Source organism: Ambystoma mexicanum, chromosome 7q (assembly GCF_040938575.1).
Source record: "Ambystoma mexicanum isolate Mex_15411 chromosome 7q, UKY_AmexF1_1, whole genome shotgun sequence".
In the NCBI taxonomy this organism is placed as follows: Eukaryota; Metazoa; Chordata; class Amphibia; order Caudata; family Ambystomatidae; genus Ambystoma; species Ambystoma mexicanum.
In genome coordinates this window covers 1,018,821,598-1,018,843,143 of record NC_090941.1, presented here as the reverse complement: position 1 = coordinate 1,018,843,143, position 21,546 = coordinate 1,018,821,598, and the positions used below count along the sequence as shown (strand labels likewise).

Sequence of the window (21,546 nt, the reverse complement as noted above, 5' to 3'; positions counted from 1 at the left end):
CCTCAAGATCTTCCTCTTTGCTTCTGCCTTCTCTCGTCCTCTCTCCTGCTGATTTTCCTTCTGATACTGCACTCTGATTTCGGGCCCAGGTCCCTATCCGCCCAGTTGCCTCACTGCCTCCAGGCAAACCTTGCACTTTGGACTGTATCTTTAACCCTACAGTCCCCCTATCTGCACTTTTGCACACCTGCTGTCTGCACTTACCCTTGCAGCTGCCACCTGCTGGCCGCACCTCTTGTTATTGTGTTGATCCCATGCACAGCACTGCCACCTCCCCATTCCCCTGGCAAAACCCGCTCCCCTGCACTTGCGCGATCTCAATGTCACTTGGCCTAGTAGGATTGTTGTTTCTGTCCCCCCCTCTGTTCCCCCTTCCTTGCCTTGTCGCCCCTTGAAACACTTGTGTATAGGCGCGTTACAAATCATGCGCTGGCAGCCATGAATGCACAATCTCACACAGAAGAAATGCTGCATTTTACAACTTTAGATAGTGTTAGTTTGTGATATATGAATTATATTAGGTGTTTCTTTGAACAGTAACACTGAAACCCCCCTCTCCTCCAAACGCTACTAAAGTGTAGTGCCTTGACAGCCACTTTCAAGAGTTAGCCATACTTTCATGTTAGTTGCCCTGTCCCGTTTTTTTACTTTTTAAATCTGGGCACCCTCAGCTATGTGTAGTTAGCCCAGTCAACCAAGATTTCCCACTCTTCACTCTACCACAGAACATATCAACAAGACTTGTGGATCCTGCAAAAGAATGAACACTGACCCCTGGCCAAGTTCCCTCTCAATTAGCCCTTGGTATTTTCCATCATAATAGTCGGTCAGAATGTAACCTTGGCGCCGTTCATTAACCACTGGCAGGGAGGAGTTGCCGAAGCGAATGGTATTTTTAAACAGACCAATAAAATGTTAAATATGCGGTCATCAATTATCACGAGGTCCTACCATGCAGATGCGCCAGCAACGGGCTAGCGCTGCTCGCGCTGGTTACTGCTGAGATCCCAAGATGCGACTCGCTCCTTGCCCCCCCCCCCTTTCTTTGTTATTTTGGATTAGTCCGTCAACAACCGTCACAGGGAAAGAGGCCACCGGCCCGCCGCGGCTATGCGCAGGTCAGTGCGCGCGCTTGTAACGTTTAAACAAAGTAAACTGTTTGTTTAACGATGCCGATGGAACGCAACCGAGAGCTCCAGAACTTTGTAGACGGCATTTCTAGAGAGTGCTATTGAATTTGGTGGGTTTACAACAGAAGCTGGGAGGGGAAGTTTTTAGCTCCTGCTGATCAGCTGCGAGTGGCGGAGGAAGGCAGGGCTTTTGGACGCGCACTCGCTCGAACATATCTTGTTTCTGTGGGAGCCAAAAAAGAATACGGCAGTTAAACGCCTTTACACCTGCCCGCGTGGGGCAGTAGGGCGACATTAGAAACGCAGCTCAACAGCGAGTCATGCACTTTGCCTTCTGTAACTTGTAGTTTTGCTTGTCTCATTTTAACATGTATGGTCCTTGAAGTCACACAAAGATAAGTGCTGTTGGCAGATTGAAGGAAAGTGTCACAATGAAATGGGGCTTCTGGATAGTCTTGCACTAAATGCTTATTTGAATGTTTTCTTATGTATTTTTCATTTTATTAGACTTTTTTTTAATGAATTGTTAATTGTTGCCTCACTGACTTTCCAATTAAAACTGTCTAATTACTTTTTATATACACATAGATTGGGGAAGGCGTTTACTTCAACCGTCACTCCGGTTGCCATTGTAAAATGGGTGCATACTGAGTAAATTTCTCCCTGCTGCTATTGAAAATTAGGAACTTCAGAATTCCGCATTTTCACAATTCTCCATACCAAGCAAAGTCCCAAGTTTTTACAACTTTTAGTGGACTAACTGAAAATATGCAGGGCTGGTAGTTTCATTAGCTTTCGAGTCCATTCACATAACTAGTACCGTACAGAGAAAGTCATACTGTCCCAGTTTTTTTCTTGAAATTCTGGAATTTGTATTGATATGTTTTAAAATGGAAATTACTAAAATAGAAAGTCCAAGGAAAAAAATGTGGCTGGATGAATTTCACACGCGTGGGATTGGGGAAAATGAGAGCTTTCCAGTTGCTTTCATAGTTAGCTCTTTTTTTATTTTCACAGTGCTAGTTTACTTGTAATATATTTATATCAATGTAATACTATGGACTGTAGCAAAAGTAAATACGTGGAAACCCTTGATATATTTGTTATGTCCTGGCGTCCCCAGGCCAGGACATAACAACATTGCGCTGGGTGAAGTAGTATGTTGTCCCCGCGCCCTTGCGGAAGACCGTGAGCCCCACCTCTGACAAAAACATACCAGATATGTCTTTCCAGTTCGGGCTCCCTGGTCGCTCTGTGCAGCCGGGAAACGCCCCCTTTATTTATACTGCATGTTGCGGAGTGCAACGTCACTCTGGTGCGTGCGTGAAGCCCTTAAAGGGGCAGCATCACAGGTGAGAACGTGATTCAAATGCGTGGTTGTTTGAATTGTAATGAATAGTCAGTTGTTAGTGAGTTCAAAATTCTTTCACCAGCCAACACGTGTTTCGACCCTCCTTGGTCTTTATCAAGGCCAATTTAATTTCGATAATAGGCTGATTATTGGAGATGCAGGACCTGGTTTTGTCTTAGTAGATATTAATATACATATTCTCTGCTGCATCATCATGGAAGGAACAGGTCCAAGTTAGTATCCAAATTCCAATGCAGCACATGTAGCTTCAAACGGAAATGAGTTGCTTGCAGGGAGCATCCCACATGAATGAATTCCACTAATGGAAGCCTGTCATCTGAGAGACGCTGCACGTAAGGCCAATCTGCTGGAGCCTTTCATTGTCTGCTACTGATATTACTCAGCATTTAAGGCAAGTCAAACCGCATGCAATAATAACAGGAATCAATAAATCATAGAGGCAGGTAAGTCACGTCTGATCTTGATTTAATTCAAACATCAACTGAACTTTTGGCGGTAGTCTCGCCTCTTCCTTCTCACATGGGACGCAGCCCACAACAATCAGTGCAACAGAAAGGAGACTCTGCTCCTTAGCACAAACCACACTAATAACAGAAAAAGACATGACATCTCCCCCTTGCTTAATATAAATTTCTTCTATCCAGGGAGACGGTTTGCGTATTGTCCTCCGCGACGGACTGCGTGTGAGCGGGGGCGCATGTGAGCTGGTGTTGTCGCTGTCGTCTGGGTCTCCGTCATCTTCCCATTCAGAGTCTATGTCAGAAGACTCGTCAGTGGCGTCCACTGTAGTGTCCACAAGTTGTTGGTCTCCTTCAAGAGCCCTGAAGAACGATGAATTTCGTGTGATGGTCCCTTGGGGACTGGTTGCCGTGATCATGAATCCATTTATGTGGGTTACAGTCATGGGTTCGGGCCTGAATGCCGGAGTGTCCTTGGCGTTTTGGTTTTGTCTGACCAGTACTTGGTCGGCCACTTGAATGAGGCTTGGTCTTGCTTGTCTCCGGTGATCTGCGTATTCCTTCATCTTCATCTTGCTTGTCTTATCTTTCGCCTGTGCACTGTCGAAGTAGGTGGTGGGGAGAGCAGCGTGCGGGTTGTACGTATGATTCGACCAAACATTAATGCTGATGGATACTCACTTGTTGAGCTATGCAGCGTATTTCTGTATTTGCGCAGCAGAGTGAAGATGGCTTGCATGAACGACCCATTGGTGATGGAACAGATTTATAGAGCCCGTTTTAGATTGCTCATGAACTTTTCTGCCATTCCATTGGCTTGCGGCCATAGTGACGTGATTTTTCTATGTTGGAAACCTAAATGTTCTGCGAACATGGCAAAGTCATGTCCACTAAAAGGTGGTCCATTGTCCGATTTTATGATCAATGGTATTCCATAGTCTGCAAATGTTTTGTCTAGTGCTGGTATTACTGCCTGAGCACTTGTGGAGTGAATGAGGTGGACTTGAGGAAATCGAGACATTACATCAATGATCACAAGTGCATACTTGCCATTTGCCAGTGGACCAAACCTATCAATGGCCAATTCTTCCCATACTAGCGGTGGCATTTCTGACGGTTTCAGTGGTTCTGGGAAAGCACGTGGTGCGACGGCTTGGCATACAAGACACTTGCTCAGGAGTGATTCTACCCTCTCGTCCATTATGGGGAACCATACTTTGGTTCTGAGTTGTCACTTTGTAGACACCACCCCCGGTGTCCCGAGTGAGCTATGTCTAGTACTCGTTCTTGCAGACATGAGGGGATGACACGTCTGTTTTCCTTCAATAGTAGGCCATCAGACGATGTGGATAGCGTGTGCCTGATAAGTTTGAAGGTGTGCAAACCTTTCTTTTGACGATAGGTTGTGTCCATGATTTTTCTTCACGTACCATGGGCCGGACTTCAGGCATTCCTGAACTGTCTGGAGTAATGGATAGTTCTGTGTGGCTTCGATAAGTTGAGCTGCTGAAATAGATTTTGGGAGCGCATTTCCAATGAGGTAGCTGATGTATTGATTTGCTTTGATTGATTGACGTTCGTCTTGAACCGGAAGTGGATGTCTGGACAGGAAGTCAGCTGGGTTGTTGTCTTTGCCCGGGTGGTGAATGATCTTGAAAGAGTATTCCTGTAATATCAGTCCCCATCTAGCTATGCGTGGAGGCATTTTGGCAGTGGGTTTGCCATATATGGTGGTGAGAACTTGATGGTCGTGATGATAGTGAAAGGGTGCCCATATAAGAATAGATGATAATGTTCGCATGCAAATGTGACTGTTAGGCTTTCCTTTTCTGGTTGAGAATAGGCACATTCGGTCGTTGATAGGCTGCGACTCGCATATGCCACTATGCTTCTTGGGGAGTTCGGTGGCGCTCCTGGTCCTGATCCGTGTCGTAGTCGGGGTCAGAGTATGCCATGCAGCAGGCCGACGCAATGCGTTTTTTAATTTCCTGGAAGGCTTCCTCATATTCGTTGGACCAGTGAAATTCTTGATGCTTCCACGTGAGTAGTTTGAGAGGTGTGCTTACTGACGCAAAGTCCTGAATGTAGCTCGTACAGTAACTAGCCATTTCTAGGAAAGAGCATACTGCAGATGTTGACGTGGGGGTGGGGGCTTCCACCAATGCTTGTACCTTTTCTGGATCCGGTTGCAGGCCGTTGTTTGAAAATATGAGTCCAAAGAATTTTAGGGTAGATTTGCTGATCTCGCACTTATCCGGGTTGAGCGTGAGCTGTGCATTTTCGAGCGCCATGCATACTCTTCTGAGAGTATCATCATGGGTGTCCTGAGTGGTGCCAAATATTAGGATGTCATCACTGTAATTTAAGCAGTTTGGAATATGCTTAATTACCAGGTGGATCTCATTTTGAAAGATTTCAGCCGCTGATGACACTCCGAAACTGTAACGCTCACCTGGTATCCACGGGGACGTCACTCAGCCTGTTCTGACCTCTTACGACCTCAAACCCTTCCCTGGAGGCTATTCGACTGGAGACTGGGCCTTAACCACAGGATTGATAGAGTTTAACTCCCTATTGTCTCTGTGTGCTTGAAGCCCTCCTTCCCCGGGGTCCAACCCTTCCCTTTGATCCACAGCTCACCTTGTTTTCTTGGATAGTGTGCTCTCCGTCCTGCCTTCAGCGCAGCGGCGCGTTGATTGATGTGGGCTCATTGCTGCCTAGTTACTTCACTGGCAAGAGTCTGACAGGGAAGTATAATGAGTCTTTTGAACAGTTCTCTAACTTCGTTCCTTTCCTTCCTTAGATGATGGCCGGCGTCCGGGGATGGCGGCGTGCTGCTGAGATGAGTAGCACTGAAGGTGAGTGAGAGCTCAATGCACAATGCAGCCCTTTTGTATTTGCATTGAACTGAGTTATTTTTCTGTGTCTTTTAGGTGCCGCGACGTTTTCGTCGTGGATGCCGGTTATGAAGAACAAATGTGGTGGGTAAGTGCGGTATGCAGCGCCTCTAGATGTTTCCACGCTAACCTGGAGTGTCTCTTCCCTCTTGCAGATGGATGAGAAGTTCCGGAGACAGAATTCCGCCAGAGCGGCTGGGATTCAGGTAAGCGTTTGAAGCTCGTACAGTATTTAAAAATAAGCGAAAATTTGCAGAATGCTTACTAATGCCTTTTTTCTGTTCTTTTCCCTTTTCCTTTGGAAGCGGCATGTCGGGATGGGAATGACACCGCCGAAGATGCCCGCAGAACAGAAGGAGCGATGACTGATGGGCAGAAGCGCCGCAGAAGAAAGATGCAGGCCTACTGGAGACCGATCCGAACACGGTGAGTGTCACGCTGCAGGTGCAGAAAACGCAAAGTATGTTTCTCAGCCTGGGTGTGTCTTAATTAGTCTCTGGGTATCCCAGGTGCCTCTGGGATGAACCACACCCAAAAGACTAGACCGCACATGCAGTTCTGGGAACCGAAATATGTGGGGGCATCCATCTTGTCCCCATCAATACACTACAAGTCCAATCCCCAATGTTATCCTATGGGAGTGAGTGAGTCTGGTGCCACAAGCGCCAAGTCTGACTCCAAGTGGGTCTTTGGAGGGATGGAGAGTCCCTTGAGGGCCATGTAGGTGATCGTGGCCTGGCTCCAGCCTGACATCTTGGAAGGCTGGGGACATGAGGGGCAGGAATCATGACAGAAACAGAGTCTTTTATATCTGAATAGACCCAGATGGGCTGAGAATGTGGTGATGTATCTCGACGATGGGTGCAACTTCAAGCTGATAATAGCCTTTGTTTAGGTCTAATTTGGAAAATACTTTTGCCCCATGGAGTAGGTGCATCATGTCCGTCATTCTGGGGGCAAGATGGTGCTCTCTTTCTATGGCCACGTTTGTGGCTCTCATGTCCACGCAGATGCAGATGTTGGATTTGTTGTCCTTTTTGGGCACAGGCACGATTGGAGATACCCATGGCGTTGGTCCGGATGCTGGTTCAATAATGTCTTGTAGAAAGGATTGAATTTCATCCTCTGCTTGTCTCTGGATATTGAGGGGAATGCCCCTGTAGTGCTGAGCCGTAGACAGCGTGTGTGGATTAATATTAATATGATTAATTGATTTGCTTGTCCTTTAACTTGCCTAGTCCTTTGAAGAGAGCTGGACATTTTTTTTGTATCGTGTCTTTTGGGCTGGCGGTATAGGCAGACATGATTTGATACATGATGTGAATGAGGCCCACTTGTATGGCTGACTTAAAGCTTAGTATGCATCCTCCTGGCACTTCTCCCTTGATGACATAGATTCTCACCTTTTGGCACTTGTATTGGCACGTGGTGGTGAACATGCCTTGGCAGTTTAGTGGTGTGTTCGACCCGTAAGGATATACTAAGGTGCCTGCTTCCTTTAAGTCCTTCTTCATGGTGAGAGACCGGTAGACATCATCGTTAATCACATTCACCGTGGCACCTGTGTCAATTAGGAATTCTTGATTTTGTCCGTTTAGTTGAAGCAGTATTGTTGGGCTGTACTCGACAGCTGTGCTGTTGCCAATGGTGTGGACATAGCCTCTTTTGCGGTCCCCGCTGGATGATGATGAGTGTGAGATGTCTCTCCCTTGTGACTCGTACAGGTACCTAATCTTTTGTCTAGATTTTCTTTGTTGCGAATCCTGTCTGCTCTTATAATGGCTGGAGCTGTCCCTCTTTTCCTCATGTCGTCTGGTAGTGTGTTGTTCTCGTGACGAGCTATGAGAGTGGTGCCTGCTGGCGGTGGAGAGATGCCTCGTGCGAGGACGCAGGCTTTCCCGCCTTGAATATCGGCCATCTTGTCTCCAAGATGCTTTGCTGGAATCTGTTGATTGAAAAAATTTGATATTTCTGCAGACTGATTTGAAATGGTTTTCACCGCCGCATTTGTCGCAGTGATGCCCTATTGCAGGGCATGGGCCAACATGAGGAAATTTGAATCCATACCTGTAGCATTTCTTTTGTTCTGCTGTGTTTGCAGGGGTGTGAATGGGGCACACTGTAGCCGGCGTGGCAGACTGTGTAATTTTGATGTTGTCAAGCGATTCTGTCTGCAGTGCTAAAGTCACCTCTTGCTAGCAGAAGTATTTCATTAAGTGTTTTCTACTTTTCTGGAGAAGTTTTTTTGCGAAAGTCAGGCGATCGCAGCCAACACTGGCTTGGGATTTGAGGGCTTCATCCGTCGAATATTGATCAAAAGCGCAGTATTTGGCCCTTTTCCTTAGCCGCATTACAAAGTTGTCCATTGTTTCGCCATTTTCCTGCGTGGTCATGTGGAAAATGTCTTTCACAGTCGAAATTCCTCAGTGGCGCAAAGTAGGTGTTCAATGAGTCAATTATGCTTTGGAAAGAGTCTGTGTTGGATTCTGGCATTTAAAAAAACAATGTCACGTACTGTGGGACCTAGGCAGTGCAATAGGATGGCCCGCAGTCGGCGTTCTTCCCTCACGCCAGATGCATCAATGTAGATGTGGAGTTCTTTCAGTCACCTGGCCCACCTAGGAGCCAGACTTTTGGTGTCCGACATGTCAAAATGAGCCATAGCTTGGAGCTTCATGGATTCCGAGCCACCATCGTCTCTTGGAGTAGCATGACGTGGTGTGGAACTGGATTGCGGGCTCTGCAGACCACTGTCAGTATTGTTTTCAGACATAGTGTAATGAGTGTCCAGCGCCTTATGAGACTGTAGAGTTATAGCAGCGTGTTAGCAGGTGAAGCTCAGTAGAGGAGTTGATCCAAAGCTTACTGTGAGAGTTGTTGCCAGTGTGTATGATGAAATACTGGCTTAACGTAGCTGGCGTCTTTACACTTGGCGGGAGATGTGTATCTTGGGGTGCGTATTGCAGCAGCTGCTGGGATGGAATGTTGCAGAGTCTTTGAAGTGGGTTTTATGTGCACGTTACGGACACGCAGCGTGTGATTATAACGCTCACGCGGATGAATTTCCTCCGTGTCAGCGCCTTAGAAAATGTAGATGTTCACCTCACTGTAGGAGCGTATGGTGTCTTCGGGAGCACTTGCGTGGATGACAGGAGCTGCGCCGAATGCACCCGCCTCGGATGCTGCGGCGTCTCAGACGAAGCGCTGTGTGCGAATCTCCGTGACAGCGGGTTGCGCAGCAGAAGTCATTCGTAGATCCTCGTCGCCATTGTTAACGTGTTACTGATATTACTCAGCATTCAAGGCAAGTCAAACTGCATGCAATAATGACAGGAATCAATGAATCACGGAGGCAAGCAAGTCACGTCTGATCTTGATTAAATTCAACTGAACTTTTGGCGGTAGTCCCGCCTCTTCCTTCTCACATGGGACGCAGCCCACAACAATCAGTGCAACAGAAAGGAGACTCTGCTCCTTAGCACAAACCACACTAATAACAGAAATGGGACATGATAGTATAACTTTTAGTGGACCAACTGAAAATATTATGCGTAGCTGGTAGTTTCTTTAGCTTTCGAATCCATTCACATAACTAGTACCGTACAGAGAAAGTCATACGGTCTCAGTTTTTCTTCTTGGAATTCTGGAATTTGTATTGCTATGTTTTTTAAAATGGAAATTACTAAACTAGAAGCCCAAGGAAAAAAATGGACTGGATGAATTTCACACACATCGGATTGGGGAAAATTGAGAGCTTTCGAGTTGCTTTCATAGTTAGCTCTTTTTTACTTTCACAGTGCCAGTTTACTTGTAATATATTTATATCAATGTAATACTATGGACTTTATCAAAAGTAAATATGTGGAAACTCTTTATACATCTGTTATGGCCTGGCGTCCCCAGGCCAGGACATAACATTGCGCTGGGTGACGTTTTATGTTGTCCCCGCGCCCTTGCGGGAGACTGTGAGCCCCACCTCTGACAAAGACGCACCAAATACGTCTTTTCAGTTTGGACTCCCCGGTCGATCTTTGCGGCCAGGAAATGCCCCCTTTATTTATACTGCACGTGGCGGAGTGCAAAGTCACTATGCAGCGTGCATGAAGCCCTTAAAGGGGCAGCATCACAGGTGAGAACTTGATTTAATGCGTGGTTGTTTGAATTGTAATGAATAGTTGTTAGTGAGTTCAAAAACACTGTTAAAATCCTTCGCCAGCCAACACGTGTTTCGACCCTCTTTGGTCTTTATCAAGGCCAATTTAATTTCAATATTAGGCTGATTATTGGAGATGCAGGAGCTGGTTTGGTCTTAGTAGATATTAATGTACATATTCTCTGCTGCATCATGGAAGGAACATGTCCAAGTTAGGATCCAGATTCCAATGCAGCACATCTAGCTTCAAACGGAAGTGAGTTGCTTGCAGGGAGCATCCCACTTGAATGAATTCCACTAGTGGAACGGTGCGCCTGTCATCTGAGACACACTGCGCGTAAGGCCAATCTGCTGGAGCCTTTCATCGTCTGCTGAAATTAATAAGCAACACATTTTCGTTGGAAGCTACATGAACTGCAATGGAATGGTCTACTGTCGGATTCAGGTTATCTTCTGTGCAGTAGTTAGTGACCCATGATTAATAACTTTATCATATTTAATGAAGCGCCCAGAAACAATATCCGCTAATTCTTCCACAAAGTTGGCTTTTGACACTTGGGGGGCCTATAAGTAAGCAAGATTGTTATCAGCTATGCTGGTAAAAGTTGTATTTGTATGGCAATTGATTCCATAGAGATTGTTTGGTAGAGGTATCCGATAGATATTGAGTGCATGACTGTCCAATTTTGTTCAGTCGTTATTTTGAAAGAGGTGTGTGTGTGTGTGTGTGTCTCATCATGGTCATATCGGCAAGGGACATTGTGTTCTCTTCCTGAAGCCAAGATTCAGTTGTCCTCAAGAAAGCTAGTTTGAGATTGATTATTGTGTCATGAATCAAGAATCTGTTCTTCACCGCGGATCTTGTATAAAGCAATACGTCCTTCAAATAAGGACTTTTGCCACAAGTAGTTGTTTCCTGTGTCCCTAAAACATTTTTTCGCAAACAAATTGGTGTTTCTCACAAAAATATTTATTCAGAGAGATAGTGTGGTATTAACAATTTACTTTTAGAAATTCTATTACCTTCTCATTAATTGGTGGGGATACTGAGAAATAATTTCATAGATTGTTTAAATGTAAGGAGAATGATGACTTCACATCCAGCATTTATTTGTGGTTTATCTTGAAATCGCCTCGGACGGGCGCAGACTGGTTGTCTTTAGCACACCTTTGATATAAGCACAGCCACTGTTTGTGAATATCTTTGTGTGTATTTCGATCTGATTGAAGCTAAAGCTTTGCACTCCATGAGTAAATGATATAAAGTTTCAACTATTTCAGTATCGAGGCAAAACAGGCAGATGTTCGGTATTTCGCCTAGTTGTTTCATTTGAACTCGTAGTTCTTGCATGGGTAGCAGATTCAATCTAAGGTGAAGAAAAAGGATGCAGAATTTTGGTGAAGGAACATTTTTAAGATATGGAAGCAGTTGATTAAGTTTTCGCGCTTCCATGCTAAAGTTACACATTCTGTATGTTGCCTTCTGAGTCTGTCTGTATCCAGTCGTTGTCTTCAAGGTCCTTTTTTATAACCATCGGATTTTGTTTTAAAGTATCTACAGAGCTTCCCAATGCATCAATCCAGTGTTTCCATTTGTTTTAGAGTCGAATTAGCTGCAGTGTTTGGCCTAGTTTTTAATATTTCCATTGCAGGAATATCATCATCACTGATGGTTTTCCGGTACAGATCCATGGATTTCCACAGAATTAGAGAATGGATTGATTGCAGGCCAATTTCAAAGCGTATTCTTGCTATCGGAAATTATTTAGGCAATGCCAACACTGAGCCAAAACAGGCTTTCAAGCTTGTCCCAAATTTCATGAGGTAGGTTCAAGATGGTTTCAGCTCCATAGCTCAGGATTGGAATTACTTTCTGCCGATAGAAAGTTTGTAGTGGGGTCAGAGAACGTTTTCCACATTTTTTGTGTAGTATAAGAGCTTTCCTGACTAATGATGATGTTTTTTCTCGTAGAATGTTAGACCTTTCTTGTTCTCCAATAGCACAGTTAAGCGAATTCCCAGGTATTTGTAGGACTTCAGTGAGTCACGCAGCGTGTAAGAATATCGCAAGAGGTTTCTGTTTGCGTTTTTGTGTTCCTGAGAATGACATGACCTGTGCCTTTCCAATATTGATCTTCATATTATTGGTTTGAATATACAGATCAAAGCTATCTAACCGTCTTTGCAGACCTATTTGTGCTTTGTCTAATATCACAAGGTCATCTGCATAGATGAGCCACGGTACAGCAGTACCATTTAAGTAAGGCGGGAATGCACAAACATCCTTTTGTGATTGAGCAATGTCTGAGATATAGAGAGTAAAAAGCACCGAGGGGACAACCTTTTTTCAGTCCTCTCTCCGTTTTAATGCTCCGTTACACCATTTGCTGATAGTCGGACTTTAACAGATGTTGCTGAGCATAATGCTTTTATTGCAGCAAGTGTAACCGCTGGGCACTGCCATCTCTCCAGTTTGTTCCATAGTAACTCGCGATCGACCGAGTCGAATGCTTGTTTTCGATCAAGTTATATCGCATGCAGATTAGTCCTTGTGGTGAAGGCGTCCAACTTCAGAAGGTTGAGAATCAGCAAGTTAAGGTTTGTGCCCTTCCCCTTGACAAACCCAGTTTGTCTGGGAACTCCTCTCTGTGTTTTTTTCATCCATTCATCCAGCCAGTTAAGGTTTTAAGTTGCTGCAGCAAAGAGCTTTCCTAGAGGGTCCAATAAGGCAATGCCTCTAAAGCTTGTCGGTGAGGATCTTAACCCATGTTTGTAAATAGGATTTAGGATAGCTGAGTTCTATGTTTCCCGTACTTGATTTAATTCACAAATTATCTGGAAAGTGACAAAACAGAATTCTGCCCATGCTTCAGGGTTCATTTTGAGGTGGAAGTTGGATAGACCATCTGGTCCTGGTGCGTGGGAATCAATGTTTAATCTGGTTAATTATTTGATCTCTGTCCCATGTTAAGTTCCATGTCTGTGATTTAGCTGACATTTCCACGGGTGCAGTTGCAGCAAGTTCCATTCTTGGCGTTTGCATCTTTTTTCTAGCATTAGCTGGTTTTGCAAACAAGGCAGTAAAATGTGAGACTCAAATTGCTTCGGATACTTCTGAGGGGATGGCCGACGCTTGGTTTGCTTTTCCATTGAGGACGACGATAATGTTGCAGATGATTGATTCCTTAACGCTTGGAGTATTTGTTCTGCATTGCACTGATAACGAGAAACTTTGGATGGTATTAACCACTTTTAGTATCTTTGGTTGATCTTAGTATCTTTGGCTGATCTTTTCCTTTGCATTATGTTGTTGGTCTAGTGCTAGAAGCCATAATTCCTTAATTTCTTTGCGCTTCAGTTTTCTCTTTATTACCAGTTCACGATGATATGCAAGATTGCAGGTGCGGTTCATCCTCTGTACATTTTTGGGCCTGCGTAAGGGTCTAATATCCATTAGTAATCGAGTTGCCTGGCTCCAGATTCTATAGAATTTTGAAACAGTCGAGATCATTTGGGCTTCCTGTCTGTTGATGGGTAGTCTCGACTGTGCATTATTGATCTCAAATGGCGGTAAATCCAAGCGCAGTCTCCATTCTAAGTTGGTCTTCCAGGTGAGCGATAAGCTTCTATGATCGCTTTTTGTTGTATTTGTGATTCGCAAGGATTAGATCTCCGGAGTAGAGAGGTCAAAGTGAACATATAGCCTAAAAAGGCGTTCAGCTGATCCTTTTTGTCAGATTCGGGGGCATATCGCCTTTCACTTGGCCTTTGAGTAGTACAATGGCACAAGCTTTCAATTCTTTTAGCCACACGCTCGCTCTCAAGGGAAGTTCGCTTTGAGGAGTCAATTGGCCTGTCTTTCGGAAGAGATGGAAATTCATATCTCCACACAGAATAAATCTGATAGGCTGATATCTGGCAGTTAAATCATCGATCAATTGAATAATTGTGTCTATAAAAGTGGAATCATCGACTGCAATTGGGTTCCAATATATGTTAGATAAAACAATGTATTCGATTGATGTGCCCATCAGATTGGGAATTTTGATCAAAGTCATCCGAGTGAAATGATTAAGTGCAGCGTTATCCTCAATTTCAATATTGTTTCCAAGTTTGATTAATGTTAGGAGCCCTGCTGAGGGGCAGCCAATTTTGCGATATATGGCTGGGTTTTGGGTTTAAAAGAACTATGTATCCATAGCAGATTGGAGGATGGACTAGCCATGTTTCCCTGGAGACAAACAGTTGTATATTTCCAATGCTGATGAATCATTATCGAAAAGATGGACAGATCCCTTTGTGTTCCATGAGCACAGTTTCTAAGATGTTATGTAGGTTCTTGGTAGTTGCTAATCATAATGACAGGATCTTAGAGGTGGATATGTGGTATCTGTCTATCAGCGGGCTCTCGTCGATACTTGGCATTGTGCTTTGTCAATTCACCACCAACTCTTTCATTTCTCGTATCCGATTTGTAATTTGTGCTTGTATATACTCTATGGATCAGATCCTTAGTGTTTTCAGTTGGGGCAGCCAGATTTACGTCAAAGCCAAGTAGATCAAATGCATTACGTTGATCCGCAATCTTGTCAGCAATTATCCAGATGTTACATGGAGTCTGACACAATCCAATGGATCTTGATATCTCTTGATCTGAGGTATTTCAAGGACGGAACCACATTTAGCAAGTTCAAGATGTTTGTTCTATTTAGAATCAAACCATCTGTCACATTGGCCATTGTCTCTACTATTACTGTCGAATGCCCCTGTGAGGGCATTGGGTGATCAAAAGATGTTAGCTCAACCTCCATTGCCCTACTTGTACCATCATTGGGGGGGGCAGGTCTTAAGGTCCTCCTACTTACAGTAGGATTCCGATGTTGCTTCGACGTTGCAGTCAGAGCAGGATCCTTAGATGTAGTGTTCAATGAATCATGCAGTATGTTAGTAGTTTCAATTGTTACTGCTTCTTTTGATCTTCTCAATTCTTCACATGACAATTCGGTCTGTTGGTGTTCCTCGTTTGAATATATTGATGCCTCGTCAATCGTATAAACTGAGAGTTCCATTAAAATGTGAATGGAATTTGTGTTGGAGTCACCGTTGACATTGATCAATGATTTGTCTTTGTCTTCTTGTGGGGCAAATTTTGGGTCGAGAGCTGGTTTAGATTTTTTGCAGGCAAAAGATGGTTGTTTAGTAGGTAATTTCATATTTCTGAGGAACGCTCTTGAGCCATTTCAGCAAGGTTTATTATTAGCTGTAAGATTCTTTGTTTTCTTTTTAGTATTGGCTTTTATGGAATTGGTCAAAGTTTGCGTTTTGGAATATGGCAAATGATAGTTTTCCTGCTTTATCCCCTCGGGTTTGGGTACACAATGTTTTTTGTTTTGCTTCCGCCAGTATTATGGGTCTGGATTCTTGTGTACAATCGGTGGTTTGTTGGTTAAGACCTGTTGTAGCAATAGTTATGGCTAGCTTTTCATTATTGTTCCTGGAATTATTGTTTGGTTGCTTGCTGGATTTCGTCACTATTTTCTGGGTAGACTGTTCTGTTTGTACGAGGTGTACTTTCGGGTGACTTTGGATCTCTGTTTGTGCAATAACCTCAGGGTTGGAGTCAGTCTTTTTTATTATAGAACATCGAGCATGGTTTAGGTTGCACAAGCTCTTGTTTAGTGATTTCTCTACTTCAAGCAGTGACATCATCAATGTAGCTTTGTCTGTGTGATCTGCTCTGGCTAGATCAAATAGTCTTGTCTGCCAGAGAGAAGATTGTTCAGCCTCAAGATCCAGACGTGCTTGCACTTTTTATACTAATGATTCTAGGTGAAGCTGTTTTGTATATATTAGGGCCAATAGAGTGGCCTGGTCCTTCATTGTGTCACTATGTGCTTCATACAGCTTCATAAATGGCATTAGAGAAATTGTCATCGTCGAGATCAAAGTTTTCTGCAGTTCTAGCATTGTCGTCAGTAAATGTGGGATTGCAGGGTCTTGTTCCTTTTTGTGAATGCTTTTTATGGTGCATCATCAGTGCTTGGTTTTGAACTAGTCGCTGTAGTTATCTTTGGTGGTTTTGCCAAAGGCATGGAGTCTTTGGGCACGATTTTGGGAGGGCTTTCATCTACGTCTAGGGTTTTTTCTTGTCTGAGTTCGATGTTAAGGTTGTTGAGGCATTTATCTGCTTAGATGGTTCAGCATATGATCCATTGAGCTGTGAGGTATTTGATGCATATCTCTGGGGTTGTGGAAACGAGTCTCCCAGTCGTAGTGAAGATTTTGTGGAACTTTTCCGAATTGGACTACCAAAAAACATTTTTCTCCTTTCCATGTTTTTCTTCAAAGTTTTAATTCAAAAAATGTCTGATGAGAGGCGTTCATCTTTACGCTTATTTGAGTTTCGATGCTTGACACGATGTTGCATTGGTGATTGATCGTCATTTCTCATTATTCCCGCAAGGTAGTCTGGCATCTTGCTGATTGCAATTGAAGAGGATCACTATGTCGATTTTTGGTTTATCACAGCATTTGGACCGGTATTGGGATCAGCTGTTATTGGATTTTGCGTTATTTCAGATGACTAATTATAACATTCGCTCCGGTTTGGCGGGGAGTAGTCTGTGTTATGTTTGTCAATATTTATTTCCAAGTCGCTTTCCGGTAGATTTACTCGATACAAAGAATTGTCAAGTCCAAATGTTTGTGAGCAGTGCAGGCTGATTGGGGATTCAGGTTCTTGTATCAAGTTTAGGCTTGATCCCCAAGATCCTTTTGTTAAAATTAGTTCATGGATCGATGTCGGGATAGATGAACAGTCGCTATATGTGACTGGTGACAGACTTCTGTACTCAGAAGTACAGAACATGGAGGTTTGTCAATGCTGCAGGGTCGCTGCCTTGTGCAGTTGTTTCGTTGGCGACTGCTCGGACTGCAGCTTGTAAGTTCTGCGGGAACCTCGGTAAGCATCTTCTGATAATAAGCATTTCCGACGTTGATTGTGGGTCTGTGTTCTAGATTTCAGCATTGTCACGGGACTTCCTTCACTTTGTTCCAACTCCTTCTGACTCAACTCCTACCTCGCGCCCAGAAGGAGTTTTGTTGAAAAGAAGAGTGGATTTTAGGATTGGAGATACAGTCTCTCGATGTCGGGTCCACAGGGCCGACAACAGGGAGCTGCAATTTAGCTCCAGGAGCCCCTTCTCACTCAGCACCTACCTCACACTCGCAACTGTCAATATTAACTTCCCGGGTTCCAATGCAGGATTGCCAGCAGTCACCCGTGATAAGTAGAAGAAAAATACATTTAAAAAAAATAAAGGAGATGCTAGCGGGATAAAGCAGACACAAGAAGGTACCACAATGTGATCAGGATCATGCACATGTTCTCTTAACATGGGCACAAGAGGTTGACCAGGTGCTGCTGCTCACCCACAGCATTTAAAATGGTGCTACGTGTAAAGCTGTGCAGAAACTGAAGAGAAAGGCCACCGAAGTCCATTTGGCAGTGCTTCGTATTATAAAACAAAGCAACTTTGCTCACCTTGGTGGATTTCAACACTGAGTCAACCTGCAATCATACGGCTAGGGAGCCGGCACAAGGGGCTGCAAGGGGGGGGGCCCAGGGGCATGTCACTTCTCTCGTCTCTCCTCTCCCCTCTTATTCGTGAGAGCACAGAGCTTGAATGGGTGGCGAGAAAATGACCTAGGTGCGTGATTCGTCCGTCAGTCATCAAGCCGCACCAGACAATACAGTGAAAGGCCGCTTCCAACAACCTTCGAAATAATATAATTTCATCATTTAAAAATCTAGAAATTTATAGTAGAAAATCATGGGAACCTAAAACCAATTGTGCATTATAGATAAAAATATCTTTTAGCCAACACCAAATCAGAATTTTCAGTCATATCGCATCTCGATTTGTCTGTCATGTTCTATAGATTATAATGGTCTTTATTTTTAGTAACCTAGCACATTCACATCAAAAGTTATATTACATAACATGAAATGTCTCTCCATAAGATAAGGAGTGAGTTTCCCCTGGATAGCCCCATCTTGTCATCTCAGTCACAAGATGAGAAGTGAATGACCTCCACCACTTATTTGCAAGATCAGGGGAGGGGTTTTGATTATGAAATGCCTTGCACACAAGGAGCCAGGATATTTTCATCATTATTCTGCATATTAATGGAAGGATATTGCTTGCTGGGGAAGAACAGACATCAACTGGAGTGCTGCTATTCCATAGAGGCTGCAGAGATGATCCCCATATGAAAGGAGATGAGCCGTCCATACTGGGTACCCATGCAGTAGCATAGGGTAACTTGCAGATTGAGAGTTTCCAAACGGGGAGGGTCAGACTGATCACCAAAAGTAGAAGCCCCAATTAAATTGTAAATAATTGCCCCCATATAACTCCAGATTACCCTCTATAATTGCCTATATTGACTTCCTGGGAATAAGGCTGGCCTGAGAAAAACAAGGGGATACTAGTTTTGAACAGGGACAGTGTAAGATAAAATGGTACTGTGTTCTCTATTTGAAACTGAATGCAAGTGCTACAAATCCCTATATGGAAATATATACCGAAAGAAATGCAAAGAAAAACGCCATATTAAACACATGAACTGCATCCTACACAAACCGTTTTAAAGACACGCACGAGAAAATGTGCAATGTTAGAAACCCATCGACAACTAGACAGTATATCCAAAGTCACTGACAAGGCCCAAAATAAATCTTACCAGTTTTGCGAAAGAATCGTGCAACCTTTTATTATACGGAAAACATTCAGTCTGGGAAGTACAAGCACAGCATGTTATAGGAGAGTAAATATTGGATTTGGGCCTACTTTCTTTGTTTATTTCTTTATGGGCCTAAGAATCAGCATTAGAAAATGATACCTACAGATAATGAAAATGTAAACTTTTGAAAGGAGTTTGATTGCAAGGAAAAGGTTATGTTACCCTGTTTAAAAGTGACAAACACAGTATGGAAAAGAAAATGATGTTGAAGGGTCATTTGTGAATGAAACAGCAACGTTTGCCTAGACAACACAATTGCAAGCCCCCCACCCCGTTGCTATAGGACTGGGGGATGGCTTGCCCATGGAAAAAAAGTGTAAACCTGGGCTTTGAAGCTGAACGAAAAAGCTTTTTGACTCTGCTTGGATTCACCAGTGCCAAAACTCTTTCTTTGCCTAGGAACACAGATCTTGCAAGCCAAACGAATGCTACTCATTAGTGGACTCCATCCGTCACGAGGTCTAAAAATAATTCCTTAAATATACAAGAAACAGATTCTGAGCAGTGTTCTGTTACCAAGCAAGGAGTGGAATGCCACTTGATATTGTGATTCAGCCCATTATATTTAAAGAAAAAATGTGCACCTATTTAAATGTTATGTATTGAATCATATTTATCTTTTGAAGTTTTTTTGCAGATTTCTTTTTTTAATTGTTCAGTGAAAAACTCTTGTCAACTAAACGTAAAACGCTGTTTCATGATAATTGTTTAATTATGCAAATTAGATGAATGTAGATATATTTGAAAGGCCGTCCCTCTTCCGGCCAGCTCACCTTGGTTAAGAATCTTCCAGCAATACAAATTGTTGAAACTAAAAATCTGAACCCATGGGCGCAGTTTACCATATGCGAATATAACAGGTTTACTCCATCCAATGATTACACAACTGATGAAACACCCCAAAAAGAGATTCTTGGGATCTTTAATTTATACTGGAATCCGACTGCAATCAACTCAGATGCCTTCTTAGACTCAGTATTTACTGCTATTGATGAGGTCTCGTCTGTGTACCAGAACATTCAACTTATCATTTGTGGGGATCTCAACTTACACCTCTTTGATAACAAAGGAAATCTGCTACCAGAATCCACTCTCTCTTCACAAGCAAAAAATTGTGGCAAAGAGATGAAAATCCAAAACGTAATGCTTTATAATACACTGTCATCTCAAGAAAGTTCAACCAAGCCAACTTGGTCGAGTGGGACTCGTGCAGCTACACTGGATTATATTTATACATCGCCAGCAATTAAAAAGAGAACAACAAACATTGGAAATGTAACATCCCAATATAGTGATCATCACATTATCAGTATAGAATGGGGAACCATCTGGGCCGGCACAGAGACTTTCCCCACTATCCAGATGGAAACAAATAAATCGGCGACCAGACTGCGCGTTAATCCATCTCAAGTCAACCAGATTGTTGAAAACTACATTGATTCCAAGCGGCAGATGTTGAATAAAATAAACTATGAATGGATACTTAGTCCATTTCTTCAAAAAATAAATCATACTTACGCAGTCAAGAAAACCTATACTCACTCCTACAATCCACGCATGGTGGAGAAAAAAAGAGAACTACGGAAAGAACTCACTTGTCTAAAAAAAATCAAAACAACCGAATAGCACGATTCTGATGAAAAAGGCCAAACAAAAACACAGAAATTGGGTAAGGAGTGCCAAAGCTCTGTTACTTCAAAAAGATGCTGAATCGGTACTTAGCTTGCTTAAATCGCATAACACAAGAGGCCTATGGAATCTATTAAACGCACAGAAGGACCAACAGGAAAAATTGACACAGGTTATCCCAGAAAACATCTGGCTAGCCCATTTCTCAGCCATCTATACAGGAAAGCCGAGCAACAACATTATACCGGCAGCTCGAGTTGAATTGAAATGGCCAGCTATATGGGAACAAGACACTATCCTGCTACTAATAAGGAAATTAAATGCCTCAAGAGGCCCCGGCCCCGACGGCCTCTGTAATGCCATCTTGAAACAGAACCCGGATGAATAGGTGAATTTATGCACTCATCTATTTGCCAATATAGAAAAATGCAAACAAATCCCAAACTCATGGAAGTCTGCTATCTTGATCCCAATATATAAAAACAGCGACCGAAACAATCCCAACAATTATTGCCTTATTGGACCCGATTGGCAAAATATTCACCACGTTATTGTTAAAAAATCTCAATAGCTGGATCAAAGATAACAAGCGATTTGACATCCGCCAAACTGGCTTAATCAAAAATACAGGAACCAACGTTAATCTCTTGATATTAAACATTCTTAAACATGAAGCTCTGCTAAAAAAAAAACAGCCTATTTATGCCACCTTTATCGATTTACATGCAGCATTTGATTTGGTTAACAGAAAAACTTTGGCAAAAATTGAGATTGTGGAACTGTCCATCGGATACCATAGAGCCGATCAAACGACTAAACACTAATACCACCATCAAAATGAGGGTCTCCCGTGATTGAATGTTGTCCCTGCACATTGATGCCAACAATGGCTTGAAGCAAGGCTGCCCAATGGCAGCGACTCTATTCAATCTATATACCTCAGATATTCCGGAGGAAGATCGCTTCCATTCAGCCAACCCACCGAAACATAATGCCATCCCTGTTCCACATTTACTGTATGCAGATGACATTGTGATCCTAGACCTTACCCCAGTAGGCTTACAAAGAACCCTTATCCAGATTGAGAAGTATGTGAACCAGA

At 43.3% G+C, this 21,546-nt stretch overlaps 1 protein-coding gene across 1 annotated transcript in view; it reads left to right on the top strand.

Moving 5' to 3' along the window:
* Positions 1-1,062: 1,062 nt before the first annotated feature.
* Positions 1,063-21,546, top strand: part of ARAP1 (ArfGAP with RhoGAP domain, ankyrin repeat and PH domain 1) — a 2,533,956-nt gene continuing 2,513,472 nt past the window's right edge. The window contains exon 1 of the mRNA XM_069640262.1: positions 1,063-1,118. The gene's annotated coding sequence lies outside the window, so the exon portion shown is untranslated. The remainder of the gene's footprint in view (positions 1,119-21,546) is intronic.